This window comes from Myotis nattereri (genome assembly GCF_964212035.1).
Source record: "Myotis nattereri genome assembly, chromosome: 2".
In the NCBI taxonomy this organism is placed as follows: Eukaryota; Metazoa; Chordata; class Mammalia; order Chiroptera; family Vespertilionidae; genus Myotis; species Myotis nattereri.
The window spans coordinates 123200424-123218110 of NC_138076.1; positions in this window are offsets into that span (position 1 = coordinate 123200424).

Here is a 17687-nt window from a genome sequence, read left to right on the forward strand (position 1 = left end):
TATTCTTGAGTCCACTGTGTTAGATTAACTGAGGTGTGGGTTTATTTCTGGGCTCTCTATTATGTTGCATTGATCTATGTGTCCTTTTATGCCATAGCATGCTGTTTTGATTACTGTAGCTTTGTAGTATAGTTTGATATCAGGTAACTTAATACCTCATCTTTGTTTTTCTTTCAGGATTGTTTTGGCTCCTCAGGATCTTTTGTGATTCCATTTAAATTTTAGGCATACTTGCTCTAATTTTGTGAAGAATGACATTGGTTTAACTAATAATAATAATAATAATAATAATAATAAAAGAATGACATTGGTAATTTGATAGGGATTGCATTGAATCTGTAAAATGCTTTGGGTAGTATGGGCATTTTAATGATGGTAATTCTTCCTATTTATGAGCGTGCTATACCCTTCCATTTCTTTGTATCTTCTTCAGCGCATTTCTTCAATGTCGTACATAGTTTTCTGAGTGCAGGTCTTTTACATCCTTGGTAAAATTTATTCCTAGGTATTTTATTTTTATTTTTTATACAATTGTAAGTGGGATTCTCTTCTTAATTTCTCTTTCTGATAGTTTGTTATCTATCTATTTATGAAAGACTAGTATGCAAAGTGTCCCTTCAGGAATTCAACCAGGAGTTCACTCACTCACTATGACATGCACTGACCACCAGGGGGTGGCACAGAACATGGCAGGCAACCAGTGTCAGGGCACTGAGGGAGCAAGAGAAAGCAGGAGATAGGGACCCAAACAGTGACAGCAAGCAGGCAGTGAGGGAAAGAGGAGGCAGGAAGGCAGGGAGACGAGGAACCTGATGGGCCCTGATCACTGGCCAGGCCTAGGGACCCTACCCATGCATGAATTTCATGCACTGGGCCTCTACTTGCTGTATAAAAATGCAACACATTCCTGCATTTCTTTTTTTGTTTTGCATCTTACAACTTCACTGAATTCATTTATTAGTTCTAATAGTTTTTTAGTATATTCCTTAGAGTTTTCTATATATAGTATTCAGCCACTTGCAAATAATGACAGTTTTACTTCTTCCTTTCCAATTTAGACGCCTTCTATTTCATTTTCTTGTGTGATTGCTGTGGCTAGGACTTCCAAGATTGTGTTGCATGAAAGTGGTGAAAGTGGACATCCTTCTGTTGTTCATGATCTTAAAGAAAAAGCTTTTAGCCCTAGTCAGTTTGGCTCAGTGGATAGAGTGTCGGCCTGAGGACTGAAGGGTCCTGGGTTCAATTCTGGCCAAGGCACATGCATGAATTGCGGCCATGATCCCCAATGTGGGGTGTGCAGGAGGCAGCTGATCAATGATTCTCATCATTGATGTTTCTATCTCTCTTTCCCTCTCCCTTCCACTCTGAAATCAATAAAAATATATTTTTTAATTTTATCAGATATTTAAAAATTTTACAAAGAAAATAAAAAGCTTTTATCTCTTCACCATTGAGTATGATGTTAGCTCTGGGTTTGTCATATCTGGCCTTTATTACATTGACATATGTTCCCAATATACCCATTTTGCTGAGATTTTTTTTTAATCACAAATGGATGTTGGGTTTTCTCAAATGATTTTTTTTGCATCTATTTGATATGATCATGTGATTTTAATATTTCATTTTTGTTTTTGTGGTATATCATATTAATTGATTTGCAGATATTAAAACAGCCTGATGGATTAAATCCCACTTGATCATGTTGTATGATCTTTTTAATGTATTGCTGAATTCTGTTTGCTAATATTTTGTTGAGAATTTTTTTTTTAAATATATTTTATTGATTTTTTACAGAGAGGAAGTGAGAGAGATAGAGAGTCAGAAACATCGATGAGAGAGAAACATGGATCAGCTGCCTCCTGCACATCCCCCACTGGAGATGTGCCCGCAACCCAGGTACATGCCCTTGACCGGAATCGAACCTGGGACCTTTCAGTCCACAGGCCGACGCTCTATCCACTGAGCCAAACCGGTTTTGGCGAGAATTTTTGTATCTATGTTCATCAGATGTTCATCAGAGATATTGGCCTATAATTTTTTTTCTTTCTTTCTTTCTTTCTTTCTTTCTTTCTTTCTTTCTTTCTTTCTTTTTTTCTTTCTTTCTTTCTTTTTTTTTTTTAGATCTTTTGTCTGGTTTTGGTATGAGAGTAATGGTGTCCTCATAAAATGAGTTTAGATGCCTTCCCTGCTCTTCAAGTTTTTTGGAATAAATTATGAAGGCTAGGTATTAATTCGTCTTTGAATATTTGGTAAAATTTGCCTGTGAAGCCATCTGGTCCAGGGCTTTTGTTTGTTGGAACTTTTTGGTTACTGATTTGATTTTGTAGTTATCAGTCTTTTAAGATTTTCTGTTTCTTCCTGATTCAGCCTTGGAAGATTGTATATGTCTAGGAATTTATAATCTCTTCCAGGTTGTCCAATTTGTTAACATAAAATTGTTCATAGTATTTCCTTATAGTGCTTTGTTTTTCTGTGGTGTTGATTGTCACTTCGCGTTCATTTCTGATTTTACTTATTTGGGCCCTCTATTTTTCTTGATGAGTCTGGCAAAGGTTTACCAATTTTATTTATGTTTTCAAAGAACCAACTCTTGGCATTATTGATATTTTATATTGGTTTTTTTTTTTAGACTTTATTTCCACTCTGATCTTTATTATTTCCATTCTTCTACTTACTTTGGGCTTTGTTTCTTGTTTTTCTGGTTCCTTTAGGTGTCATGTTAGATTGTTTTATTGAGATTTTTCTTGTTTCTTGAGGTAGGCTTGTATTGCTGTAAGTTTCCCTGTTAGAACTGAGTTGGCTATGTCCAATAGAATTTAGGTTGTTTTGTTTTCATTTCCACTTGTCTCAAGGTCTCTTTTGATTTCTTCTTTGATGTCATTCTTAACTAATTCATTGTTTAGTATCACGTTATTTAGCCTCTACATGTTTGTGTTTTTCAGTTTTCTTCTTGTAATTGATTTCAGTTTCATACTATTGTAATTGGAGAAGATGGTTGATATGATTTCAATCTTCTCAAATTGATTGAGACTTGTTTTGTTGCCTAACATGTGATCTATTTTGGAAAATGTGCACTTGAACAGAATGTATATTCTGCTGCTTGGGGTAAAATGTTGTAAAAATATCAACCAACTCCAGCTGGTCTAATGTGTCATTTAAAGCCACTGTTTCCTGGTGCACGAATTCATGCACCGGGCCTCTAATAGTGTGATAATGTTGAGTAGGGTTCCGAAATAACCCAAAAAAACCATATATGGTATAAGCTCACTAGATGGGGGTCTTGGTTGTTGGGGACTATCTGAAGTAGGAGGGAAGATGAAGTAGAAGAAGGAAAAGTTTTTTCTTTCCTATTTCTTGGAATAAGATCTTTTAGATCATCGAGATCATTATATCTCTGCAAGAACTTTTTGGGTTGTGATTGAGGAATGTGACCAGCATATCATGAGCAGCTGAGATATGCTGATGTCATGCAGTTCCCAGAATAATTTCACTCAAAGAAGCATTATCATTTGTCTTTTTCGACTTTGGAATGTTGTTGATGGTTATGTGGGTGAATTACCTGTTTAGATTACATAAACCTAGAATCCAGCTGTTTTGCATATAAACACAAAGTATTGGCACAACTTTAAACTATAGTGAATTCCAGGTCTGCAACTGGGGGAAGATTGTTTTGAACTTTCCCAAGTGTTTGTCACCATTTTAGAAAATGTAATTCTTGGCAATACCATTCCTGGAATTGAATCTGTTTGGGTAGAGAACCACTGACTTAGACTAAATTCTGAAACAGCTGAAGTTTGCTCTTGATACACTCTCTTTTCTCTCCTTTATGTCTCATTTTTACTTACTAAGGCCCCTGTTCACATGCACCCCATTTGTGCTGATTCTACCTTCACCCATCTGCTACCATACCCTCTCTCCCAACCAGGTGGACATGCTCTGCTCATCTCACTTTCTCACCAAAATTCCCAATTCTTTAGATATAGGATTTTAGCTAAGTCAAAGGGGGAACAGTAGAGTACATATTTTGGAGCAGGAATGCTATTCTAAGTAGACCAACTCTAATTCAGAATAAGTCCTACAGGGTCAGCTCACCTCATCTACTCTTCTTTTCATAGCTTCTGAATCCACAGGTACTCTGGAAGTTCCTAGTTTGTTTTTGATTTTCCAAAATGATTTCTGTTGCAGTGGTAGTGGGCATGGGATAGGGTCTGGGCAGCTGTTTGTGGTATGTATGAGTCATTTGAAAGTTGGGGGATTCCAATATGTAGAAAATCCAAATTAGGGTGGGCTAAGTTCATTCAAGTTGGCTGCCTCTAATCATCTGGTCTAGTGCTTTCCCAGGCAGAGCGGAAAACATACATTTTCCTTTTCTAAGAAAAATGTTTTTTCCTTTCTTCCTTCCAGGCAGAGGAAGATCGTACTGATTTGAGAGGTTATGAGACTGCATATGGTTTTGTGTCACTGGACTGTAGAGTTTGAGGGTAAAGTACAGCTAGAAACGGTATTGGAGAGATAGGCTAGATAATAGAGGCCTATGTGCTATGTCAAGGGATCTGAATATAAGGCTCAGTTTGGTCTCTGTTGTCATTGACCTGGACCTGAGGCAACTGGAATTTCTCTAAACCTCTATACCTTTGTTAATTTTGTTGAAAAGTAGATGGTAAAGTGTAGTTAAGTTCTTGAGCCAGGTGGCTTTTTTCTTTTCTGTTCTTTTCTTTTTTTTTTTTTTTTAAGCCTACAGCACCCGGTATTCCCAGGCAGTCTCCCATCCAAGTACTAACCAGGCCCGACCCTGCTGGCTTGTTTTTTTAAAAATCTTTTTTTTCAATTACAGTTAATATACAATATTATGTTATATTCAGGAGTATACTCCAGTGATTAGACATTATATAACTTACTAAGTGATCATCCTGGTAAATCTCACACCCATTTGACACCATACATAGTTTATCAGAATAATATTGACTATATTCCCTATACTGTACTTTACATACCCATGACTATTCTGTAACTACCAATTTGTACTTCTAAATCCCTTCACCTTTTTCACTCATCCCACTAACCCCCTTCCCATCGGGCAACCATCAAAATGTTCTGTTTCAGTGAGTCTGTTTCTGTACTGCTTGTTTGTTTATGTTGATTTTTAGATTCATTTGTTTTAAAATATGTATTTATTGCCATTTTATTCATATTTTTTTCTTCTTCTTAAAGAATACCCTTCAATATTTCATTTAATACTGGTTTGGTGGTGATGAATTCCTTTAGCTTTTTCTTGTCTGGGAAGCTCTTTATCTGTCCATAGGTTCTAAATGATAGCTTTGTTGGGTAGAGTAATCTTGGCTGTAGGTCCTTGCTTTTCATCATTTTGACTATTTCTTGCCGCTCCTTTCTGGCCTGCAAAGTTTCTGTTGGGAAATCCACTGACAGTATTATGGGAGCTCCCTTGTGGGTAACTAATTGCGTTTCTCTTGATACTTTTAGGGTTTTCTCTTTGTCTTTAACCTTTTGCACTTTAATTATGATGTGTCTTGGTGTGGGCCTCTTTGGGTTCATCTTTTTTGGGACTCTCTGTGCTTCCTAGACTTGTATGTTATTTCCTTTTCCAGGTTAGGGAAGTTTTCTGTCATTGTTTTTTTCAAATAGTTTTTCAATATTTTGCTTTCTCTCTTTTTTCTCCCAGCACCTCCATGATGCAAATGTTGGTATGTTTGAAGTTTGTCACAGAGGCTCTTTACATTATCTTTATATTTTTGGATTCTTTTTTTCTTTTTGCTGTTCTTATTGGGTATTTTTTTTTTTTGCTTCATTATATTCCAAATCACTGATTTGAATCTAGGCTTCATCTACTGTGCTGTTGATTCCCTATAAATTATTCTTTGTTTCAGTTAGTATATCCTTCATTTCTGACAATCTAGATGAAATGTGCAAAATTAATTGAAAAACATAACTTACAAGACTAACAAAATGAAATAGAATATCTTAGTAAGTCTATATCTATTAAAGAAATTGCATTTGTTGTCAAAACCTTTTTCACAAAGAAACCTACAGGCCCAGATAGTTTTATTGGTGATATCTATAGAACACTTAACGAAAAAATAGTACTTAATTAACACAGGCTATTTTAGGAAATAGAGAAAGGAAACACTTCCAAACTTGTGTTGTTTTTTACATTGTTGTTTGTTTGTTTTAATATTTTTATTGATTTCAGAGAGGAAGGGAGAGGGAGATAGAAACATCAATGATGAGAGAGAATCATTGATTGGCTGCCTCCTGCATGCCCTCTACTGAGGATTGAGCCTGCAACCGGGGCATGTGCCCCTTGACCAAAATCAAACCTGGGACCCTTCAGTCCACAGGCCAACACTCTATCCACTGAGCCAAACCAGCTAGGGCTTTTTGTTTGTTGTTAATCCTCACCCGAGGATATTTTGCCATTGATTTTTAGGAATAGTGGAAGAGAGAGGGAAAGACAGAGAGGAACATCGATGTGAGAGAAACACATCAATTGTTCGCCTCCCATATGAGCCCTGACCAGGGCCCAGGCCGGGGAGGAGGCTGCAATCAAGGTATGTGTCCTTGACCAGAATCAAACCCGGGACCCTTCAGTCCATGGACTGACGCTCTATCCACTGAGCCAAATAGGGAAAGGCTTCAAACTCATTTAATAAGTCTGTCATAATTCTGGTACAAAATCTTGACAAAGATGTTATAGGCAACATGAATGAATGTTTATGTTGAAAAAAAAAAATAAAGCCACTGTTTCCTTTTTGATTTTCTGACTTTTTGATTGATCTATCCATTGATGTCAATGGGGTGTTAAAGTCCCCTCCTATTACTGTATTACTGTCGATATCTTTCTTAATGTCTGTCAATATTTGCTTTATGTATTCAGGTACTCCCACATTGGGTATAGACAGTTACAAGAATTTTGTCTTCTTGTTGGAGTAATCCCTTTATCATTATGAAGTGCCTTAGTCACTTGTTACAACCCTTGGTTTAAAGTCTATTTTGTCTGACATAAGTATTGCTACCATATTTTTATTTCATTTCTTTTCCACTTTTATGAAATACCTTTTCCCCCCACCCCTTTACCTTTAGTCTGTGTGTATCTTTCCATCTAAAGTGGGTCTCCTATAGACCATATACTATGGGTCTTTTTTATCCATCCCGCCACCCTATCTCTTTGATTGGAGCATTTAGTCCATTTAGATTTAGAGTATTTATTGGTAGGTACATAGTTATTGCCGTTTTATTCATTGGTTTCTAATTATTTTTGTTGTTCTTCCCAGTTTGTTTTTATTCCCTTGCTTTCTCTCTTGCATGTTATTGACTTTCAATAGTATTATACTTAGATTTCTTTATTATTTTTTATATCTCTTGTCAATTTTTGGTTTGTGGTTAGTATGTGCTATACCAGTGGTCTTCAAACCGCGGATCGCGAGCCCCATGCAGCTCTTTGGCCCCTTGAGTGTGGCTCTTCCACAAAATACCACGTGAGGGCGCACATGTACAGTGCGATAGAAACTGAGGCCTATGGGCAGAAGTGGGTTTTCAGCCTGGGCAAGTCTATTTTGAAGAAGTGGCATTAGAAGTGAGGGGTGTCAGTCTGTCAGGGGAAGGGAGACTAGGCACAGGCGGGCCGCGGATACGCAGCGCTGGGGAGGCGCGCAATTCATGCAGGAGTTGAGTGAGCCAGTCAGTCAGCAGTCTCATTGTGCAGTGGTTAGTGCTAGTCCTGGCCGCAAATTGCGTGCGGGTGACAAAAGATAGGCGAAACAAGTATACAAGAGGAGTGTGGATGGGAGAGTTGGAAGGGGTCGACCTCAGCGAATGTACTTCAATCAGATTGAGGACGTTTTTAGCAAAGGCCAGTTTAGGAGTACCCTAATTAAGTTAATAACAATGTACCTACCTATATAGTTTAAGTTTAAAAAATGTGGCTCTCCAAAGAAATTTCAGTCATTGTACTGTTGATATTTGGCTCTGTTGACTAATGAGCTTGCTAACCACTGTGCTATACCAAGCTATGTTTTTTTGTTGTTGTTGTTGTTTTTTGGGGTTGGATTATTTTATTTTATTTATTTTTTTAATTAAATCTTTATTGTTCAGAATATTACAATTGTTCCTCCTTTTTTTCCCCATAGCTCCCCTCCACCCGGTTCCCACCCCCACTCCACCCTCACCCACCACTGTCCTCATCCATAGGTGTACGATTTTTGTCCAGTCTCTTCCCGCATCCCCTACACCCCTTTCCCACCCAAGAATATTCAGTCCACTCCCTTTCTATGCCCCTGATTCTATTATATTCACCAGTTTATTCTGTTCATCAGATTATTTATTCACTTGATTTTTAGATTCACTTGTTGATAGATGCATATTTGTTGTTCATAATTTGTATCTTTACCTGTTTCTTCTTCTTCCTCTTCTTAAAGGATACCTTTCAGCATTTCATATAATACTGGTTTGGTGGTGATGAACTCCTTTAGCTTTTTCTTATCTGTGAAGCTCTTTATCTGACCTTCAATTCTGGATGATAGCTTTGCTGGATAAAGTAATCTTGGTTGTAGGTTCTTGGCATTCATCACTTTGAATATTTCTTGCCACTCCCTTCTGGCCTGCAAAGTTTCTGTTAAGAAATCAGCTGACAGTCGTATGGGTATTCCCTTGTAGGTAACTGACTGTCTTTCTCTTGCTGCTTTTAGGATTCTCTCTTTGTCTTTTGCCCTTGGCATTTTAATTATGATGTGTCTTGGTGTGGTCCTCTTTGGATTCCTTTTGTTTGGGGTTCTCTGCGCTTCCTGGACTTGGAAGTCTATTTCTTTCACCAGGTAGGGGAAGTTTTCTGTCATTATTTCTTCAACTAGGTTTTCAATATCTTGCTCTCTCTCTTCTTCTGGCACCCCTATAATTTGGATGTTGGTACGCTTGAAGCTGTCCCAGAGGCTCCTTACACTATCTTCGTATTTTTGGATTCTTTTTTCATTTTGCTTTTCCGGTTGAGTGTTTTTTGCTTCTTCGTATTTCAAATCTTTGACTTGATTCTTGCGATCCTCTAGTCTGCTGTTGGAACTCTGCATAATATCAGTGTATGCTTAATTTCTAGTTGGTCCTTTTTCATAACCTCAAGGGTCTCACTAGATTTCTTGAGGGTCTCACTACATTTATCGGCAGTCTCACCAGTCTTTTTGAGGTTCTTACTAAATTTATCGGCGGTTTCTAGAAAGTTCTTGAAAACCGTCAAAGTGTGGTTTTGAACTCTATATCCAGTCATTTTCTTTCCTCCATTTTCGTCAGTTGTGACCTGTTTCTTTGTCTCCGCATTTTTTATGCTTCCCTGTGTTGGTAGAGTGGCTTTGTGTGCTAGGTGTCCTATAGGACCCAGTGGCTCAGCCTCCCCAATTACCTGAGGTGGACACTCTTGGTGCACCCCTTTGTGGGCTTTGTGCATGGTCTTGTTGTAGTTAAGCCTTGATTGTTGTAGGTATCACTGGGAGGAATTGACCTCCAGGCCAATTGGCTGTGAGATTCAGCTGTGTCTACGGTGGGAGAACTTCTGTGCTGAAGACACCCTTATGAGGCAAAACTTGCTTCAGTGGAGCTTTGGTGCTCACTGAGTCTGCCCACTGAATGTGTCCTTTATGGATATGAGGAGATGTACTTGGATTGTCCCACTCTGACCACTGGGTACACTGGCTCTTGGATCTAAGGAGGTGCTAATTTAGCCTCTGCCTGAGGCTCCCCAGCAGGAGCTACGAGGAGATCTGCAGATTCCCCTTCCTTGTTTGGGGTTTGGAGGTGCCCAAATGAGGCCCAGCTATGAAGCAATGCAAGCTCCTGTGGGGGCTTGGGCCTTCTCTTGGAATTTCTGGGTCTGTCTGGCCCAGCTGCAGTCTTTTAGGTAATTTTCAGGTTGCAAAGGGCCAGGGCATTCATATGCAAAAGCCTCTGTCACAGCTTGGGTGGGGCGGGGTCTCAGGGAATCAACAGGGTGGAGCAAGCAGCTATGGCTGATCCTCAGCCCTGCCCTAAGAGGCCCCACGTCTCAGTGTCCTGGTAATCTCTGCAAGTACCTCTGAGAGAAAGCCGCCCTCGAGTTCAGAGTTCTGCCCACTGCCAGACAGTCCAGTTTCTCCCCGAATGAGTCTGTGTCCCCAGAGTCTTACCCGCAACTGGAGTTCAGAGCAGTTGGAGGCTTGTGACTCCCTCCGAATTCAAAAAGAAAGCCGCATCCTCAGTTGCCAGCCCTTGCCCCATGCGCCTCCGTACCTCTGCACTTCCGCACCTCCTCTGAGTCTCAGTGTGCTTTTGTCTTTCCTTCTAGTTGTAGAATTTCCACTCAGCCAGCCTTCCTGTGGTTCTGGATGATGTCTGTTTTGTCTTTTAGTTGTATTTTTGAATTTGTTGTGGGAGGCAGCAATTTCCGGTGTTTACCTATGCCGCCATCTTGGTTTTCCAGGGTTGGATTATTTTAGTTGTCCCAAGCTATGTTTATAGCAGTCTATTTTAAGTTGATAGTCACGTAAGTTCAAACACATTCTAGAATCACTACAATTTTTACTCATCCCCTCTACATTTATGTTTTTATCATTACTTTTAGTTCTTATGTGTCTCTTAATTTATTGTTGTAATTATACATGATCTTCCTACGTACCTTTTAACCTTTGTACTAGCTGTATAGTTGGTTGATCCACTGCTTTTATTGTTTGCCTTAATCAGCTTTGTCTTTCCTGTATTTTCTTTTTTTAAAAATTTTTATTTTATCCTCACCTGAGGACATGTTTTTGTTGTTTTGTTTGTGGAGTGTTTTCCTTTTTTTTTTTTTTTTTTTTTTTTTTTTTAGAACGAGAAGGAGAGAGAGAAACATCAATTGGTTGCCTCCTGAACAAGCCTGGAATTGAACTCATAACCTAGGTACTAGTATGTGCCATGACTGGGAATCAAATCCATGACCTTTTGGTGTATATGGGACATTGCTCTAACCAACTGAGTCATACCAGCCAGGGCTTCCCTATATTTTCTTATTCATATTTTTGATCTTTTCTCTTCTCCTTAAAGAAGTCCTGTTAGCCCAGGCAGTGTGGCTATAGAAGAAATGGGCTCAGGAAAAAAAATAGGCAATAGACAGGTTCAATTAAGGGAAAGATTCTTTTGTCAGGGAAGATTCTAGCCTAAGACATGACTACCTGTCAAGAACTGCTTTTGCTTAGAGTTTTAATTTCAGACCATCCTATGTGGTTACTTCAGGTCTCTGAGTTTGTAAGGCCTCCCCTGAGCTTGTCAGGTTTAGATGTGGCCCCTTTTTGTCCACATCAGGGGTCCTCAAACTTTTTTAACAGGGTTCCAGTTCACTGTCCCTCAGACCGTTGGAGGGTTGGACTATAGTTAAAAAAAAAATTATGAACAAATTCCTATGCACACTGCACATATCTTATTTTGAAGTAAAAGACCAAAATGGGAATAAATACAATATTTGTATTTGCATGTGGCCCGCGGACCGTAGTTTGAGGACCCTTGGTCCACATAATTTACAAATATACTTTCTATCACTCAACAGTGAGAGCTATTTAAACCTGTTATGTATTCCTCTTTGCCTTTTTTCTAGTAATCACAGAGTTAAATTTTGTGTGTCTTTTAAATTCTTCGTTGGCCAGCATTGTTTCTTTTCCTGTTCTCATTACTTCTTGCTAATTTTAAGTATTGGTGCTAGTAAGCGTCACACTGCTTGGATTCAGATCCCTCCTCTACGAGTAACTGGTTGGGTGGCCTCGGATGTTGTTTAAACCCTCTGAGCCTCCGTTTTCTTAGTTATAAAAGGGAGATAATGATAGGACCTGTCCTAGAGATCTCCCTCCTGGAAGCACACCTGTGCCTTTCCCCTCCCCTTTCCCTCCTCTCTCTTCTTCCCCCCAGGCTGGTCCTCCTTGCCTCTCTCTTTCTCCTAAGTTCAAAGTGTCCTTTTCTATTGCCTCCCCAACTTGTTTCTGGAGCCCATTTTTCTATTGCTCATTTCTTCTACCTCTGCGACTTTCGAAATAAGTTTTCTCTTAGAGCTTGGGGGCGGGAGGGAAGGACCTATCCTATGGGATTTTTGTGGGATCATTGAAATTCTCTTGGTAACATAAAGGGCTTAGCACCTTGCATGCTGCATTATAAAAGCTAAAAAAGGTTAACTATCACTAATATCAATTGGAGTTAGTTAGTGGACAGAGACAGGGCCCACAGCAGTCTGCCTCAGGCAGGCCAGGTGTATGTTTGTTCTTGACTTGCTGCAGGAAAGATTTCACAACACAAATCCAGGTATTTCAAGAGCATATTTATTAACGGTGGGGATAGTAAAAGAGGAAGGGCTTAGGATAGAAGAAGCAACAGGAGAGACCTAGGCGGTCTGCTTTGGCCTCTGGAAATGTTATAGGAAAGAAATTAGCTGAGGCAGGGCTACTTTGGCTCAGAGTAAAGGGGCCTTGGAGACAGATTGAGGGGTTAGCCCGGGATGAGATGTCGCTGCCCATTGCTCCCCTGGTTGCAAGTCTCCTGGAGGCCCTTAGAGTTTAGGAGTCGCACACCTGTGGGGAATGAGGAGGGCAAAGGGAAAGGCACAGGCACACTCCCTGCGAGCTGGGTCCTTGTCTTGAGGGTTTTAAAGGCTGGGAGTTTAGGGGAGTTCTTAGAGAAGGGTCTCAATAGAATATTCATCTGCTTTTCCAGGCATATCCTTTCAGGGTCATGGTCTCCACTGATTGGTCAATGCCAGGGAAGGGGGTCATTTGTTAGCTGGTCCTGGCTTGCCCCCCTTGTTTTGCTGCTTTTCTGGCCCTGGAATTGAAATAAAACTGAGGCCTAGATGTTATGTCTAGGGAGGAAAGGTCATGGTATCTAAACCACATGACCAGCTATAGGAAACGTCATTAACTGAGCATCAGTCCAGAAACTGAATTATCTTAGCAACTCAGAAAGTATCAGGTTCACGACAGATACATAATCACTCAATTTATATTTGCTAATGGATGTGTATTTATAAAGGAGCCCTTTCCAGTGAGCATAAGCTAATTTTCTACTTGGGAAGCGGATGTGAGTTGGAATTGCTTATTGACCATAGACTCAAAACCAGGAAAACATGGATTTGAGTGAGACATATTACCTAGGCCCGAGAAAGTGCCATGAAATCTGCCTGTCCTGTAAGAGAAAACACCTTTCTAGAGACCAGTTGTTCCCATCCCCCAAACCCCATGTGCCTCTCCCTGGAACAGTACAACGTGTACCCTAAAAATACTTGTCTCTCTGGACCTCAGTTTCTTTGATAACTGTCCAGTGTACATCTAATACACTACTTCTGCTCATTACGCCACACTGTAGTGGGCATGGGACATATTCTCTTTCCTCATGTAATAGTCAATAATTAATCAAACTGAATTTCCAGGCTGCCCCACTTTCACTGACTCCAATTGGTATTCCATGGTGTTTAAAAATGGGGGACTAGAATTCAGGAAAGAGGCAGTCTAGATGTATGGATTTGGTCACCCCTGAATAAAAGAACTAAATCTATGGTAAGTGATAAAACTAAACCTATGGTAAGTGATTTCTAAAGAGTGAATAGCTTAAAAAAGAGGGGGGGGGGGAGGTTATATACCCATGGAAAAGAATAAAGTTGGAACTTACACCATTTATAAAACTTAAATGGATTTAAACATAACTATAAACTATAAAAGTCTTAGAAGAAAATGGGGGGAAACTTCAAAATATTGGATGGCAATAATTCTTGGATATAACAAACACAAAGGCTAAAAAAATAAAAATCGGTAACTTGAACTAAAACAAAATTAAAACTTCTGCACATCAACAGACACAATCAACAGAGTGAAAAGACAGCATATGGAATAGAAGAAAATATTTGCAAATCATATATCCAATAAAAGGCTACTACCTAGAATATATAAAGAACTTGTACAACTCAACAACAACAACAAAATCAGATAACCCAATTAGAAAATGGACAAAGTAGTTGAAAAGATAATTCTACAGAGAAGATATACAAATGGCCAGCAAGCACATAAAAAGGTGCTCAACATCACTAATCATCAGGGGGATGGAAATCAAAACCATAATAAGATACCACCTCATGCTCATTAGGATGGCAGAAGGAAGGAAGGAAGGAAGGGAGGGAGGGAGGGAAGGAGGGAGAAAGAAAGAAAGAAGGAAGGAAAGAAAGAAAGAGAGAGAGAGAGAGATGGAGGGAGGGAGGGAGGGAGGGAGGGAGGAAGGAAGGAAGGAAGAAAGAAACCAGTAAGGGAGGAGAATAAGAGGGAAGGAAGGAAGGGATGGAAGGAGGGAGGGAAGAAGGAAGGGAGGGAACAAGGGAGGGAGGGAAGGAAGGAGAGAGAGGAAGAAAAACAAGGGTTAGCAAGGATGTGGAGAAATTGGAGCTCTTGTGTCTGCTGGTGGGAATGTCAAATGGTGCAGCCACTATGGAAAACAGCATGGCAGTTCCTCAAAAAATTGAGAATAGAATTACCATATGATCCAGCAATCCCACTTCTGGGAATGTACTCAAAAATGTGAAAGCAGAGACTTGAGCAGATTTTTTAATCTCCGTGTCTTTAGACACATTATCCACAACTAGAAGCCCGTGCACAATAATTTGTGCACTGGCGGGGAAGGGGGGGTGTCCCTCAGCCCAACCTGTGCCCTCTCACAGTCTGGGACCCCTGGAGAGATAACCACCTGCCTGCTTAGGCCCACTCCCCTGGTGGCAGATGGCAGGCCGGATCCTGCGCTGGGGCGGGTGTCAGCTCGGGATCGCGCTGAGGTCCCTGTGGATGTTCAGGCTCCAAAAGCGTAGTTTTTCTTTCTTGGTTTTGTTTTTACTTCTTGAAATTGAAATGTGTTAAAAATATATTTTTAAAAGAATTGCTCAAGCACCCAGTGAGGCCTTAAAGCCTGGGGTGCTTGCTTGTGTTGTCCCAGTCTAAGCTCGCGGCGCTGAAGCGCCCCCAGGAGACAGGACCCTGGCGTGGCTCTGTCTCCTTCCCACAAACCGCATGCACTGCTGCTGCCAGGTGCCCCGCTGTCCTCCTTCACTTTTCGTCCCAGACTTGCGGGTCACTCCCGGTCTCTGTCCGCCTCTGGCCAATGTGGGGGGGCACGTTTCTTCCTGAGGAGCCATCCTGGTCCTGGCCCTGGGCCTCCACTTCCTCAGACCCACCCCCCACCTGTTATGGGTTGGCACAGCGAGATAGACCACCGACTCAGAATTTAAATTTAAGAGTCTTTATTAAGCTGGCCAGCTGACCACAGTCCCAGCACTCTGCCGAAGCAGAGGCTGAACTGCAGTAATGACTGCAAGAGTTACAGCCTTTTTATTTGCAAAAACCACAAAGTTACAAAGCCTTGTTTACGCAATTTGTTCCCAACACCGTATAGCATTATCACCTTCCTATCTATGTTTTCCTGGAACAGAGAGCACAGCATATTGAGGAGGGACCCTGAGACCATATCTCAAGGCCTGACCTGATGTCAGTACCTTCCTATCTATGTGTTCCAGGAACAGACAGCACAGCATGACCTGTCTGGCCAAAGCACCAGATATGCAGCCCAGTACATTCCCCCCTGGTTTTATGTACATGAGTCAAATCATTGACTCTTTTGGGTCATTGTTAGGGAGGGAGTTATATTGACCCCTGAGGACTGTAAGTCTTTGCCAAATAAAGTCAGTGGGCCTGTTTATAAGGGCCTGTAATGAGGGTCCAATGAGTCCTGGACATCTCTATTTTGCCTGGGCTGTCTTAAGCCAGGTGTGATGAAGCCATGTCGGGATCCCGTTGATCTTGACTGCCGTGGGGGTGGTCCTTTCCAGGTAGGAGTCAGTCCTTGGGTGGCAAATTTCTTTACCCAAACAGAGTCACCAGGTTGGAAGGGATGAACCGGCTACAGGCAGATCATCTCTGATGTGCTTCTGGTCTGCTTTCTGGGTAGACTGTAAAACCTGAAAGAACTTGAGTAAACTGGTGAGATGAGTAGTTCAGGGTCTGGAAGAGTCACTAGAACCTGTACAGGCCCCACTGGTTTTAGGGCAGCCTCCTGGGCTGCTTCTTCTGCAGCCAAGTTCCCTCTTGCTTCTGGGGAGTCAATGCTAGTTGGCCCATCGTCCTTGCTCTGCTCATGTCTGTCTAACTGCCTACTATTACCTCAAGGATCCTGGCTCTGAATTCTTTCAGGGAAAATGGGCATTGAATTCTCTTCTGTAACTACTTCGAGCAGAGGAGGGTCAGAAGTTTCTTTCAGAGCCAAGAGATCCTTGCTATCTGTCAGAGGGACGATGAGGCCTGGGCATAGTAGGAGGTGGGCTTGTGACCTGGCAGAGACAAACTGTAACAAATGGTCTGGTGGGAGGGAAAGAAAACATTTCAGTTTTAACCTCTATTAAAATAGGATTTTTCTCCTTAAAATTACCCCTCCGTTCATTAAAATACCAATTTATTTACTGTATTCAATTTGGCCTGATTGTTTGCATAAACACAACAAGAATGGTAACTGACTACCTTTGCTGGAATTTCATGATTGAATCAATGTGCCCCATAGGACCAGGAAGCCAAGCCATTCAGCTGCCTGCCTGCAGTATCTGCTGCCCATTGACCTTGTTTTAAGGCCGATCTCAGCAGCCCTCCTACTCATCGTGGCCCAGAGTGCATGGCGGTTCCGTGCTCCCCTTCTACTCTGACCAACCTCCAGTGATGGTAGGGCATGGGCCTGACGCTCCAGCGCCAGCTATTTTCAGGGCTACCAAGCAAGATACCAGGCTTTCTCCGTGGCATTCTTATTGGCTTCAAGTCTTCAGAGCTCAAACAAGGCTCTCTAAAACATGATACTCCAGTCAAAGTTTTCATTCAATAAAATCACTATTGGAACCCGGTCTTATTGAATTTATGCAAAGAAATGTATTGCCATGATTTATTAAGCATTGCCAAATTTCAGAGGACTTACATAAGGAGAAAAAACCACTGACCTGCCTTAAGATCTTCTGATTTTCCTTGCCAGTCCTTTTTATGGACTCTCCAGAATTAAAACAATAACTTAGATTTCTTTTATCAGTCCCCCCTAAGTACTTTGGCATAACTATTTACCCTCTGTTTAGGGAGGCAGAATGTAAATTATTTCCTCTCTCTGGCTTACTGGCCTGTACTATTTGATTAATTTCCTTTCAACATTTCTCTTCTCCTTCTTATCACATACATAACCTTTATAAATTTCATACTTTTAAATTAGCCTTTAAACCTTCTTTCCATGTCCTTTAAAAATGCATAACCATGCCTCAGATCTTCTACTCAGTAATTCCTTATTCCTAGAAACCTCAATCCTTTAATGATTACTATAAAGTAAACAGCCAGTATTTCTTAGATTACTAAGAGCAGGTGCTTCCTTCCTTATGCAATTTCAAGTATACTGTATCAGTCTAATTTAGTCTTGGAAGGGTTAAAGAGAACAAAACAGGGCAGAGAAAAACTTACTGTGCTTAGCAGCTTGCGGCCTTGAGTCCAGCAGATAAGTAAAAATCAACAAAACTTCTGGTCTGCTTTCCCTGCTTACTCGCCCCCCTCTTTTCTGCATTAACTATTTCCTCAGCTGCTCTCTCCCTCCTAGATTTTTCCTTCTTTACTCTAAGCCCCAGAGACTCAAATCCTTCTCCTCCTCTA